Consider the following 14,601-nt stretch of genomic DNA (forward strand, 5'->3'; position numbering starts at 1 on the left):
TCTGGGTTCGTGCTGGAAGCCAGTGATGCTAGAGATCGAAAAGGGTCTCATTACATGAAGACTAGCTCTGACGGCACCGAACCTGGGAATGTAGATTAGGGAATCATTTGAAGTAGTATCGAGCCTGTGAGGCAGTGGAAACACCTGAAAGTGGGCACAGCTGGTTGGCATGCCATATCAGCATGTTGCCATTGGCGTCTGTAGTGGGACGCGAAATTGAAGCGTCACCCATCCACCAGTGTCAGCCCAGTTTGTAGGTGAATATAAGTTTAATTTAGTGTTTTGTTTATGTATTTTGTTATATTTGTAATGGTTGTGAATTATCTAAAGTTTTGTATTTATTTTTATGTTTCATGTACGGAGAGGGCGGCGCAACGAACGGAGACAGCATCTTCACTGCCGGGACCAGAGAGAAAATTGCTGGCCACTATACGTCGCCGGTCGACAGTCAAAGAGCAACAGAAGATCCTGAAACCGAGTTGTTGCGTCGTGCTTCTAAAAATAAGAATTTGTAATGTTTCTACAACAATGACGTCATAGAAAGTTTAATCGTGTTGTAAATGTTCAGTCCTATCTTGTCAAGGCTCAGGTTCACGTCTATATGTAGTATATAGGAAGATAATAACCTAGTGTATACTACAAAAGTTAAAATACGTGCTCCGAGAATTTATTTATGAAGAATTATGTTAAGGAAGAAGTATTACTAATTTATTTGACAAGATTATTAATTTTTGACAACGTTCATCGCGAGTTTGAGTCTTGAAAGTTTATTCAATGTGGTTTTAATATTTATTAAAGCAGATAACTTGCATTAATATAAAATCTGAGAAGAAACAAACGACATCTAAATTGAAAAGAGTTTGCGCAAACCAATTGGACTGAGTGACGTAATTCTGCGCATACGACTCAAATGATGATGTTTTAATTACAGTTTCGTTCAAGAACCATTCAGCGACAACTTTAAAAAGAGTTTAAATAATTTTGTAGTGTTTTGTAACTGACGTTGGTGACGAAGTCTGCACATGGTCATATGTCAAAAGAAAATCATTTATACAAAACTTACGTCGTTACACTACACCGTGGCGACCTTATAAACAGGACTTGTGTGCAACTAAGACACACAGGTACGAAACAAAACATCAAGAGTCCTTCGGAAGTCAACGCGAGTCTTCGTGGAGCCATCACCAGCCAGCGGCGACTTCGCGAGTGTGGACAGCTGACGGAGCGCAGCCAAGCAGTACGATCACGCAGTTATTCCACGAGAAGGCGCATCTGTTGGGCAGCAGCTGAACGCTGCAAACCCCGACAACCTTTTTCTCCCTAAACTAACAGGCCCAGTACGTCAGCTGGGGGGCGTTCCTCCTGCTGGTATTAGAGGTGTAGCTGAGAGCTTCGCCTGTCTACGGTGCGGCCGGGCGTGGTTGCAGCCAGTGACGTCTCCGGTGTTCGACTCACCGTCCTGCCGGTTGCGGATGCGGGGTCGCAGCATCTCAGCGGCTGCATCGACGGCTGTTACTTCTGCAGCCCATAGCAGCACACTGATCACCGAGAACTACAAACTACAATATTAGTGTCCGGTGAGTCTGTTTTGAGTTGGAAGTGGAGTGTTGTACATAGGGAGTGTGCTTTTAATAGGATTGTTGATTACAAGTCTGCGTGTGTAACTAGTTAATATCTTACAATAATGTCGGGAAGTGAAATGTCAGACGAAGAGCAATCTGTGTCCGATAGGAGCAAGAGATCCCTTTTTAGGGCGATCGCCAAATTAAAACAATCTAACGGGGATTTTTTAGCTGAATTAAAACAATCTAATGAACCATGGACCTTGCCGTTGGTGGGGAGGCTTGCGTGCCTCAGCGATACAGATAGCCGTACCGTAGGTGCAACCACAACGGAGGGTATCTGTTGAGAGGCCAGACAAACGTGTGGTTCCTGAAGAGGGCAGCAGCTTTTTCAGTAGTTGCAAGGGCAACAGTCTGGATGATTGACTGATCTGGCCTTGTAACAATAACCAAAACGGCCTTGCTGTGCTGGTACTGCGAACGGCTGAAAGCAAGGGGAAACTACAGCCGTAATTTTTCCCGAGGGCATGCAGCTTTACTGTATGATTAAATGATGATGGCATCCTCTTGGGTAAAATATTCCGGAGGTAAAATAGTCTCCCATTCGGATCTCCGGGCGGGGACTACTCAGGAGGACGTCATTATCAGGAGAAAGAAAACTGGCGTTCTACGGATCGGAGCGTGGAATGTCAGATCCCTTAATCTGGCAGGTAGGTTAGAAAATTTAAAAAGGGAAATGGATAGGTTAAAGTTAGATATAGTGGGAATTAGTGAAGTTCGGTGGCAGGAGGAACAAGACTTCTGGTCAGAGTTATAAACACAAAATCAAATAGGGGTAAAGCAGGAGTAGGTTTAATAATGAATAGGAAAATAGGAATGCGGGTAAGCTACAACAAACAGCATAGTGAACGAATTATTGTGGCCAAGATAGATACGAAGCCCACACCTACTACAGTAGTACAAGTTTATATGCCAACTAGCTCTGCAGATGACGAAGAAATTGAAGAAATGTATGATGAAATAAAAGAAATTATTCAGATAATGAAGGGAGACGAAAATTTAATAGTCATGGGTGACTGGAATTCGAGTGTAGGAAAAGGGAGAGAAGGAAATGTAGTAGGTGAATATGGATTGGGGCTAAGAAATGAAAGAGGAAGCCGCCTGGTAGAATTTTGCACAGAGCACAACTTAATCATAGCTAACACTTGGTTTAAGAATCATGATAGAAGGTTGTATACATGGAAGAACCCTGGAGATACTAAAAGGTATCAGATAGATTATATAATGGTAAGACAGAGATTTAGGAACCAGGTTTTAAATTGTAAGACATTTCCAGGGGCAGATGTGGACTCTGTCCACAATCTATTGGTTATGACCTGTAGATTAAAACTGAAGAAACTGCAAAAAGGTGGGAATTTAAGGAGATGGAACGTGGATAAACTGAAAGAACCAGAGGTTGTACAGAGTTTCAGAGAGAGCATAAGGGAACAATTGACAGGAATGGGGGAAAGAAATACAGTAGAAGAAGAATGGGTAGCTTTGAGGGATAAAGTAGTGAAGGCAGCAGAGGATCAAGTAGGTCAAAAGACGAGGGCTAGTGGAAATCCTTGGGTAACACAAGAAATATTGAACTTAATTGATGAAAGGAGAAAATATAAAAATGCAGTAAACGAAGCAGGCAAAAAGGAATACAAACGTCTCAAAAATGAGATCGACAGGAAGTGCAAAATGGCTAAGCTGGGATAGCTCGAGGACAAATGTAAGGATGTAGAGGCTTATCTCTCTAGGGGTAAGATAGATACTGTCTACAGGAAAATTAAAGAGACCTTTGGAGAGAAGAGAACCACTTGTATGAATATCAAGAGCTCAGATGGAAACCCAGTTCTAAGCAAAGAAGGGAAAGCAGAAAGGTGGAAGGAGTATATAGAGGGTTTATACAAGGGCGATGTACTTGAGGACAATATTATGGAAATGGAAGAGGATGTAGATGAAGATGAAATGCGAGATACGGTACTGCGTGAAGAGTTTGACAGAGCACTGAAAGACCTGAGTCGAAACAAGGGCCCCGGAGTAGTCAACATTCCATTGGAACTACTGATGGCCCTGGGAGAGCCAGTCCTAACAAAACTCTACCATCTGGTGAGCAAGATGTATGAAACAGGCGAAATACCCTCAGACTTCAAGAAGAATATAATAATTCCAATCCCAAAGAAAGCAGGTGTTGACAGATGTGAAAATTACCGAACTATCAGTTTAATAAGTCACAGCTGCAAAATACTAACACGAATTCTTTACAGACGAATGGAAAAACTAGTAGAAGCCAACCTCGGGGAAGATCAGTTTGGATTCCGTAGAAACACTGGAACACGTGAGGCAATACTGACCTTACGACTTATCTTAGAAGAAAGATTAAGGAAAGGTAAACCTACGTTTCTAACATTTGTAGACTTAGAGAAAGCTTTTGACAATGTTGACTGGAATACTCTCTTTCAAATTCTAAAGGTGGCAGGGGTAAAATACAGGGAGCGAAAGGCTATTTACAATTTGTACAGAAACCAGATGGCAGTTATAAGAGTCGAGGGACATGAAAGGGAAGCAGTGGTTGGCAAGGGAGTAAGACAGGGTTGTAGCTTCTCCCCGATGTTGTTCAATCTGTATATTGAGCAAGCAGTAAAAGAAACAAAAGAAAAATTCGGAGTAGGTATTAAAATCCATGGAGAAGAAATAAAAACTTTGACGTTCGCCGATGACATTGTAATTCTGTCAGAGACAGCAAAGGACTTGGAAGAGCAGTTGAATGGAATGGACAGTGTCTTGAAAGGAGGATATAAGATGAACATCAACAAAAACAAAACGAGGATAATGGAATGTAGTCGAATTAAGTCGGGTGATGCTGAGGGAATTAGATTAGGAAATGAGACACTTAAAGTAGTAAAGGAGTTTTGCTATTTGGGGAGCAAAATAACTGATGATGGTCGAAGTAGAGAGGATATAAAATGTAGACTGGCAATGGCAAGGAAAGCGTTTCTGAAGCAGAGAAATTTGTTAACATCGAGTATAGATTTAAGTGTCAGGAAGTCATTTCTGAAAGTATTTGTATGGAGTGTAGCCATGTATGAAAGTGAAACATGGACGATAAATAGTATGGACAAGAAGAGAATAGAAGCTTTCGAAATGTGGTGCTACAGAAGAATGCTGAAGATTAGATGGGTAGATCACATAACTAATGAGGAAGTATTGAATAGGATTGGGGAGAAGAGAATTTTGTGGCACAACTTGACCAGAAGAAGGGATCGGTTGGTAGGACATGTTCTGAGGCTTCAAGGGATCACCAATTTAGTATTGGAGGGCAGCGTGGAGGGTAAAAATCGTAGAGGGAGACCGAGAGATGAATACACTAAGCATATTCAGAAGGATGTAGGTTGCAGTAGGTACTGGGAGATGAAGAAGCTTGCACAGGATAGAGTAGCATGGAGAGCTGCATCAAACCAGTCTCAGGACTGAAGACCACAACAACAACGAAGATCTACTGCTAGATTAAAAGAGGAACTAAAACAGGAATTAAAACAATCTAACGAAGAATCTACTGCTAGATTAAAAGAGGAACTAAAACAGGAATTAAAACAATCTAACGAAGAATCTATTGCTAGATTAAAAGAGCAACTAAAACAGGAATTAAAACAATCTAACGAAGAAGCTACGGCTAGATTAAAAGAGGAACTTAAAGAGGAGCTAACAAAATCTACAGACAGGTTACAGGAACATCGTAATGAAACCAGTCGAGAATTAAGTGATAAAATAGAGGCTTCTAAAGTTGAAATGCAGGAAAAACTAGTAGGACTTAGTAATAAGATTGCTGTTAATTGTAAAAGGTTAGAAGAACATATCCAGGAATCGCGTGAGGAAAAGGCTTGCATGCGAAATGATATTACTGACTTAACCAAGAGACTAGATAATGTCAATGTCTTAGTTGTAAATGAAATAGAGAAAAATAACGATAAGTTACGAGATGAATTTTCTATGCAAACAGAAACAGTTCATAGAGAATTATTAGAATCTATTAAAGAGGTTTCTACCAAACCTGTAGAGATTTCTTCAATAGATAATGTAGAATTAGAGACATTAACTCATCGAGTAGAAAAAGATCATGCTGAAATAGAAAACATGAAATTTTTAATTACCGAAATATGCAGTAACCTAGAGACTTCCAAAGACAATAACATTGACGAAGGTACAGAGCGTTCACATCGTGAACACAGTGAAGAATCGATATTAGCTAAACGTGTATCCAATACAGAAACGCGAATACAGGAAATTACTAAACGGTTATCGGAATTAGATAATAATGAAAACATTTCAAGTAGTAGAAGTAATAACGTAATCAGAGACAACAGTCGCATCGTGTTTGCTAGCTCGGACGACAACAATACAAATAAAGAAATCACGGAAGCAAATCCGACGCAACTCCGTCTCTGCAATCTAAACAAAATCCAACTATGTCTCTCACGGAATGTTGGGATGATATAACGACAAATTCAAATGTAGCAAGTCGATTTCCTGTATTCAAACCAGGAGGCGAACTTCACCCTATAATCTTTATAAAACTTTTGAAACTTCATTATCTCCTAAATGGAGTAATGAAAAACGGATTCAATTTGTAATAGGACATTTAGAAGCAGAAGCTGCGGAATGGGCAGTACTGCATAGAACTGAATTTAGGGACTGGGATGATTTTGTTAAGCAGTTTAAAAAATTATTGCTCAAGAGGAAAACAACAACACTTAACTTTAGAGTTGTTAGACCCTCCTCCATATTCTAAACGGTGGGGAGGTTGTAGGAATTATTTCGAATGGCATTTAAACCGTGCTAAATTAATTGAAGAACCAATTATTGAAAGACATCTAATACGAGTCCTAATTAGTAGGTTCCCGTATTATGTAAAGGGAAGAATCATAGAAAGGGAATGGTCACAACCTTGCGAATTATTAGGATATTTAGAACAGTTAGATATACTTAATAGAGAACGGGAAGACGAGAAATTTAGATTTGGTAGAAATGACAATTCTCGAAATAATAATAATTCAGAACCACGAAAATTTAACAACAACAATCATAGCCGGTTTTGTTATATTAAACGTCAATCTAAAGATAAAGAGAGCCAACAAAATCGGGGTAATAACTATAAAATGCAGAAATTACACAATAACGATAATGAGGTAAATCATCCTCAAGTAATTAATGAAGGTCAAGTTGTAGGTGACGTTATCATAGAAAGTTCGGAAAACTAGCAAAGTCCTTTTTTACGGGTCGACTAAAGGGAACTGTTAGTCAAAATTATACAAGACCCAATTGCAATTTATCATTATGCTGCCAAAAGGAAGGTGATTGGCAACAAGATTTACTTCAGGAAGACAATCAGATAAGGGAGAATATAACTCATAAACCCGTTATTAAAGGTTATATTAAAGATACCGAAGTAAATATTATAATCGATTCGGGTAGCGAAGTAAGTATTTCATCTAAAGAATTATTTTAACTTAAAAGGAAATATTGGAATTTCCCAACCTTACCTGTAACTGGGGTGAAAATTATAGGAGTTACTGGTAAAAGAAGTCAAAATATTACTGAGGAAGTTTATTTAACTTTTGAAATTTCTAAACAATTAATTTCTCACTCTGTACTTGTCGTAGCCAACTTAAATGTGGCCATAATTTTAGGTATAGATTGGTTGTGTAAATATAAAGCTACATTAGATTTTAAAGACTCTTCCTTAACCATCCATAAGGTGGCATGTGATTTTAAAGTGAGGTTTTCTAATAATCAAGTACCTGAAAATTGCTATGAATCCTTACAGATTAAGTACACAAAGACCATGAACCTATTAATAGATTCTAGTGATCTTGAATATGAAGTATACCAATGTCAGGCTAGTAATAGTATTGAAACCGAAGTGAAAGAAAAATGTTATTCTACGAATTGTCTATCCGAAAAAGAAAAGGAAGAGTTGGAATCTTTATTGTTAAAATTTAGAGCCGTCTTCTCAGATTAACCGGGGAGAATCAAAGATTACCTTTGTAAACTTAAGATTAAAGATCAAAAACCATTCTTTAAGAAACCTTATCCTATTCCAGTACAATTCAAAGAACCGGCTAGTAGAGAAATAAGTAAGATGCTAGAACAAAATATTATCGAAAGATCATGTAGTGCTTTCAACAGTCCTTTGTGGGTAGTTAAGAAAGCTACTGGTGGGGTACGACTGGTTCTGGATGCTCGTGAATTAAACAAAATTATAGAGATGGAAAGAGACAGACATATTCCTATGGAGGAGGTACTTCTTAAGATTGCTGGTTCTCGTTATATGAATACAGTGGATTTAACTGCTGGCTACCATCAAGTCATATTACACCTGGATTCACGACAATATACGGCTTTTCTTTTTGAAGGCAGATCATATCAGTTCCAAGTTTTACCTTTTGGACTTAATATATCAGTGTCAACTTTCATTAGGGCGTTAGATTCTGCTTTGGGTCAGCAATTATTACAAAAGATTATTTTATATGTAGATGATATTTTGGTAGCCACTAAAACGTGGGAAGAACACGTAGCGATATTACGGGAATTGTTTGACCGTTTAATTGACAGAGGAATTACTTTAAAATTATCTAAGTCTTACTTCGGAAAGGAGGAAGTGAGATTTATGGGGCATATAGTAGACAGTAAAGGTATTAGGCCAGACCCAGCACGTATTGAAGCTATTACTCGATGCCCGGGTCCTAGAAATCGGAAACAACTGAAATCATTCTTAGGAATGGTAGGATTTCTGAGAAGATTTCATCCAGGGCAGGATATTGTTAATCCTAAATTACTGGATTTATTAAAAGAGAAATCATTATGGCTCTGGGGAAAAGAGGAAGAGGAAGTTTTTAATAAGATAAAAGGAGCTTTAACAGAAGCTAAAATGTTATACCATCCAGATTTCAATCAGGACTTTTGTATGTGTACGGATGCCTCTGATTATGGTGTGTCTTGCGTAATATTCCAGGGTGATCTGACCAATGAAAAGGGATTATATCAGCCTATTGGATTCGCTAGTAGAACTTTAAATAAACATGAAAGAAATTATTTTGTAACCGAGAAGGAAGCTCCCGCAGTGGTATGGGGTTTTCAAAGATTTAGAGGATTATTAATTGGAAGAAAAACAATTGAATATACTGATCATCAGGCTTTAACCTTTTTGAACAATTGTCGGTTACTTCACCGTAGATTATTACGTTGGGTATTATGCTTGCAAGAATTTCAGTACGAAAATAGGTATATAAAAGGATCTCAAAATGTAGTTTCGGATGCTTTGTCGAGACCTCCAGTAGGAATGGAGAATATTAACATTGCGGAAGAACCAGGAACAAATTATCATGTTTATGTCCATTTAACTCAGGAGAACGAACGCAAGGTTAAACGGATAGTAACTGCTATTAGATGCAATCAAAGAAATGACGATCAATATAGGGAACTTATATAAAACCTTAATAATGGGGACGAAACAGTTAACACCCAGGGTGTGTGGTTACATTTCAACGACTTGTTGTATTGGAAAGCACAGAGGGAACACCAGAGATGGAAAATCTGCATTCCGAAAACTGTTGTGTACGAATTAATTACTTATATTCATGAAGGTTACGGACATTTTGGAATTCATGAATGTATTAAACATCTAATGAAGTATTACTATTTCAAAAATATGTCCCGCATTGTGAGAAGTATTATTAGGACTTGTGAAACCTGTCAAAAGGTTAAAGTTAATAACAAATCTAAGCGTTGTAAATTATATGCTGTAATTCCTCGAGGTCTGTGGGATCTACTGTCATTACATTTTTTTGGCCCTCTGCCTCGTAGTTCAGGAAGATTTACTTATGTGTTTGTTGTAATGGAATGTTGGTCCAAACATGTGAAACTATATACTTTGAAACGAGCGAATACAGCAAGCGTTATACGCTGTCTTTCTCGAAATTACTTTGTTAACTGGGGCATTCCTAAACGACTTATGTCTGACAACGGTAGTGCCTTTATTAGTCAAAAGTTTCAAGATATGATAAAACAATATGGAATCAAACATATCTTAATTTCGAAATATCACCCTCAAAGTAATTTAGTAGAAAGAGTCATGAAAGAATTAGGACGATTATGTAGAACTTATTGTGCATATAAACATACTCGGTGGGCCAAACTAATGCCGGAATTCGAAAAGATATTAAATGAATTGCCTCATCTAACGACGAGATTATCACCTATAGAAATTTTAGGCAAACGAATTATAGGTGAGCCTTTACTAGCTGCTCTACCTTGGCCACCAGTAAATGAGGTCCAACAATGCATTCCAAACGAAAAAATTCGCGAACAGATTGTTAAAAATGCTGAACGGAGAATTAAAAGTTATAATCAACATGCTATAGAACCCTCATTTCAGGTAGGAGACCTTGTATTAGTACGATCTCATCCTAAAAGTTCGAAGATCAATAAGGAATGTAGAAAATTCTTCTTTATCTTTGAAGGTCCATATGTTGTTCATAAGATTGAACATCCCAAAGCGTTACTTCTTATGGAACCTTCATCAGGTGTAATTAAAGTATTATATAGTGTCGATCAAATTAAACCCTTCATTCCTAAATAAGTTAATATTTAGTATATGTTACATATGGACGAATGTTCATAGTTTATTCATGTGAAGTTTTTCGTGATAGTTACATGTTATTTTAAAGAAATGACAGGAAGTTTAAACAAGTGTTCTACAATAATCTACAGCTACTTCACAAAGGGAAAGGTAACTAAAAGGGCATTATATGGAAGAAATTTTTGTTTTAGGTCAGAAAGAATTTTGTATATTATATTTACTCGGATAGTAGGAACCAAAGGGGATGGTTAATAATTTTAGGGACCATGGGCGTCCAGAGCTATAGGGCTCACGAGAACATAGCAGAGTGCCTTTAATAGAGATTTGTAATAGGGTTAATATAGAACACACCAAACGGGGCTCTCTCGCTTGTTTCTCCTAAATAAATTGCCATTACCCAACAAAGTGTCCGAAGGTAAAGAAAGCCGTGCCGAGATTCTAAAGAAAATTTTGCTTGATTTCTTCTTGACCTCAGGCATAAATAAAGCATTAGGGAAAAGAACGACGTAAAGTAAATAGTACTATTAGTTATTGTGAGAAACTTATTAGTAATATATATTTTGGAAAGAATAACCCTAGTAAATGAATAAAACTGAAACTAACTTATAACAATTTGAACGCTCTGTCCTAATGTAACAACGTTAAAGAACGTACTAAATTATTATTTACTAGCAAATATTCAATGAAAAGGAGTAATCTCCATATATTCGGTTATGAATTACCATAATAGCACAATTAAAAGTAAATGACAAATAGTCACAAAAATATCGTCATAAAAGGACTGAATCTATCTAAGAGCAAGGATTTTAAATTACCGAAAATGTAAGGAAAATGTATGATATTAACAGTTAAATATTGTGTATAGAAGAAGTTTTATTTTCGGTTAAAACCTGACAAACTGAGCTTGTGGGTGGGGTATGTACTGGGAAGCGAAATTGAAGCGTCACCCATCCACCAGTGTCAGCCCAGTTTGTAGGTGAATATAAGTTTAATTTAGTGTTTTGTTTATGTATTTTGTAATATTTGTAAAGGTTGTGAATTATCTAAAGTTTTGTATTTATTTTTATGTTTCATGTACGGAGAGGGCGGCGCAACGAACGGAGACAGCATCTTCAGTGCTGGGACCAGAGAGAAAATTGCTGGCCACTATACGTCGCCGGTCGACAGTCAAAGAGCAACAGAAGATCCTGAAACCGAGTTGTTGCGTCATGCTTCTAAAAACTGAAAAAATAAGAATTTGAAATGTTTCTACAACAATGACGTCATAGAAAGTTTAATCGTGTTGTAAATGTTCAGTCCTATCTTGTCAAGGCTCAGGTTCACGTCTATATGTAGTATATAGGAAGATAATAACCTAGTGTATACTACAAAAGTTTAAATACGGGTTCCGAGAATTTATTTATGAAGAATTATGTTAAGGAAGAAGTATTACTGATTTATTTGACAAGATTATTAATTTTTGACAACGTTCATCGCGAGTTTGAGTCTTGAAAGTTTATTCAATGTGGTTTTAATATTTATTAAAGCAGATAACTTGCATTAATATAATTTCTGAGAAGAAACAAACGACATCTAAATTGAAAAAAGTTTGCGCAAACCAATTGGACTGAGTGACGTAATTCTGCGCATACGACTCAAATGATGATGTTTTAATTACAGTTTCGTTCAAGAACCATTCAGCGACAACTTTAAAAAGAGTTTAAATAATTTTGTAGTGTTTTGTAACTGACGTTGGTGACGAAGTCTGCACATGGTCATATGTCCAATGAAAATCATTTATACAAAACTTACGTCGTTACACTGCACGTTCATTGTGAATATTTGTCGTCCGCCAGATGGCTCTGGTGACACCTGGTATCATCGTGCGGCACTCCTGAAGCTGTGAGCCAAACCCTCTGTGCCCAGCGATGGTTGCGCATCAGTGGGCACGTAGTAGGGCACAGAAGGTCACAGAGGGTCTGGTGTCGGTGTCCAAGCACCAGTTTCACTGGAGTGCACCCCTTTACCTGATGGTTCTGTAGGAGAGCAGGAACGGGTCGGGAACTTGGTCTTGGTTGTGCCTGACAGAACCTCCCACATCTGCATCTCAAATGTGTGGATGAACCAGTCGGCTTCCACATTCGAGATTGGATGGTACGGCGCCATTTTCAGGTACGTTATGTCGTTCCAGCGCAGAAATCCCTAAAGATGCTGGATGATAACTGAGGACTACTGTCCGAAATGATTGGTTCTGGTGCCCTTACTATGACTGACCAATATTTTCTGTGAGGTACTTATTTTCGTCCTTTCTGTGATATTTGACGTGAGGTAACTTGGAAGAAGAATCTATGATGATGGACCAGGTCTCCCTGAGGAAAGAGCTGTCAGGGTCCATGTGGACATGCTTGCATCGGCACTGCGGCACTGCCCAGGCGTGGAACCGTTGCAGGGCTGCTGACTGGGTTGACGCGTAGGGAGTAGGCCCTCCTCTTGATGTCCTGCATGATGCCAATAGTCGTGCCACCTTGCGAGTGCCTTCGCCTTCATGCATGTCATTCCCCATTGGTCAACGTGCTGCAGGTTCATTACATGCAGATATAGTGACAGTGGGACGAACAGCCAGCAATTGCCGTCGTCCGATCAGTATCAGTATTCTCTGTACCATCTGGATCCTGTGTTTTAGAGAAAATATTTGCTGAGTTCTGGTAGGGAATAGAGAGAGAGAGGCGTTCTGGCCAACTTGGGTTAATGTACCGGTATTTCGTAAATTGTTGGAGAATAAGACCATCAGCTGTATGCTTCGCAGTTATGGAGGCAGTGACAGGAAACTCTTGCAGGTGGTTTTGCAAGGTCTATTTTGAAGCATAATGTTTTCCGAGAGTCAAATGCGGAATCTGGTCCCTTAAGTAGTCTGGATAGGTCACTGAAGTTAGCATGTTGGGCTGTTGGGTGATATTGAACTGAATAATTGTAACTGCTGGTGAAGAGGACCTAGTGTGTATGCGATAGGTTTTTCATACTCATTACCACTTTTGTGAGAAAGAACGACTCCAATACGTTGGTGGCTAGGATAAGACGTTTTCATGGGTTATAGATCGCCACTTGTGAAAAGTCCATGGCACGCTGTTGTGATCATTCATATTTTACACCTTTCTTTCTTAGAGTATTAGTGATTCTGGCGATCTGGGCAGCATTTAATATAAACTTTTCGTGATAATTTATTTTGCCGAGAAGTGACTGAAGAACATTTAAGTTTGCAGGGACTTTTTTCAATGGCTGGCATGCGTTACTGAGTCGGTTGAAGTCCTTTATGACTCAATATTGAGCCTAAGTAATCCATTTACTCCTGAAAGAATATGCAGTTTTGTAGGTTGTTTTATAGTGCATTTTTGTAGTATCCGGAACAGCAGAATAAAGTTCGATAAATGTTGCTCTCCTGAAGCGCCACTCAATTAACAAATGGTCCAGATAATTGACTGTGCACGGAATGTTTTGAGACTTGTGTTCCAAAAACCGTTGAAAAATTACTGGTGCACTAGTAATTCCTAAACGCAACCCATTGTATCTGTGCAAACCAAATGGAGTGTTGATGACCATGAACTGGTGGACTGTTCATCTAGTGGGAATTGAAAATAAGCATCAGATAGATCAATTTTAGAGAAGTTATGTCCACCTATAGACTTGAGATGAGTACTTTTGGCCCTTGAATAGGATAGACGTCAATCCATGACTGTACATTTGTAGTTGATTTAAAGCCACCAAGAAAGCGTAGGCAGCCATTTGGTTTTCATAACACCTCTACATCTAAATCTGCATATATACTCCCCAAGTCATCGTGCTGTGTGTGGCGAAGGGTACCCTTTACCACTACTAGCCGTTTCCTTTCCTGTTCCAAACGCAGACAGATCGAGAGAAAACCAATTGTCTATAGCCTCTGTATGAGCCCTAATTCCTCATATCGAACCACGAAATGAATACTGGCGGTAGTAAGATAGTTCTGCAGTCAGCTTCAAATGCCGATTCTCTAAATTTTTTTCAATAGCGTTCCTCGAAAATAACGTCGCCTTCCCTCCAGGAATCCCATTCGAGTACGCGAAGCATCTCAGTAACACTTGCGTGTTGTTCGAACCTACCGGTAACAAATCCAGCAACCCGTCTGAATTTTTCGATGTGTTCCTTCAATTCGATCTGGCACTGATCCCAACACTCGAGCAGCACTCAATAATAATACTCTATGCGTATAGACAGCCTCATTTACGGATAAACCACACTTTTCCAAAATTCTGCCCTAAACCGAAGTTGACCATTCGCCTTCCCCACCACAATCCTCACATGATCGTTCCATTTGATATCCCTTTGCAGTGTTACGGCCCGGTATTTAAATGACGTGAC

Source organism: Schistocerca piceifrons, chromosome 1, assembly GCF_021461385.2.
Source record: "Schistocerca piceifrons isolate TAMUIC-IGC-003096 chromosome 1, iqSchPice1.1, whole genome shotgun sequence".
Lineage (NCBI taxonomy): Eukaryota > Metazoa > Arthropoda > Insecta > Orthoptera > Acrididae > Schistocerca > Schistocerca piceifrons.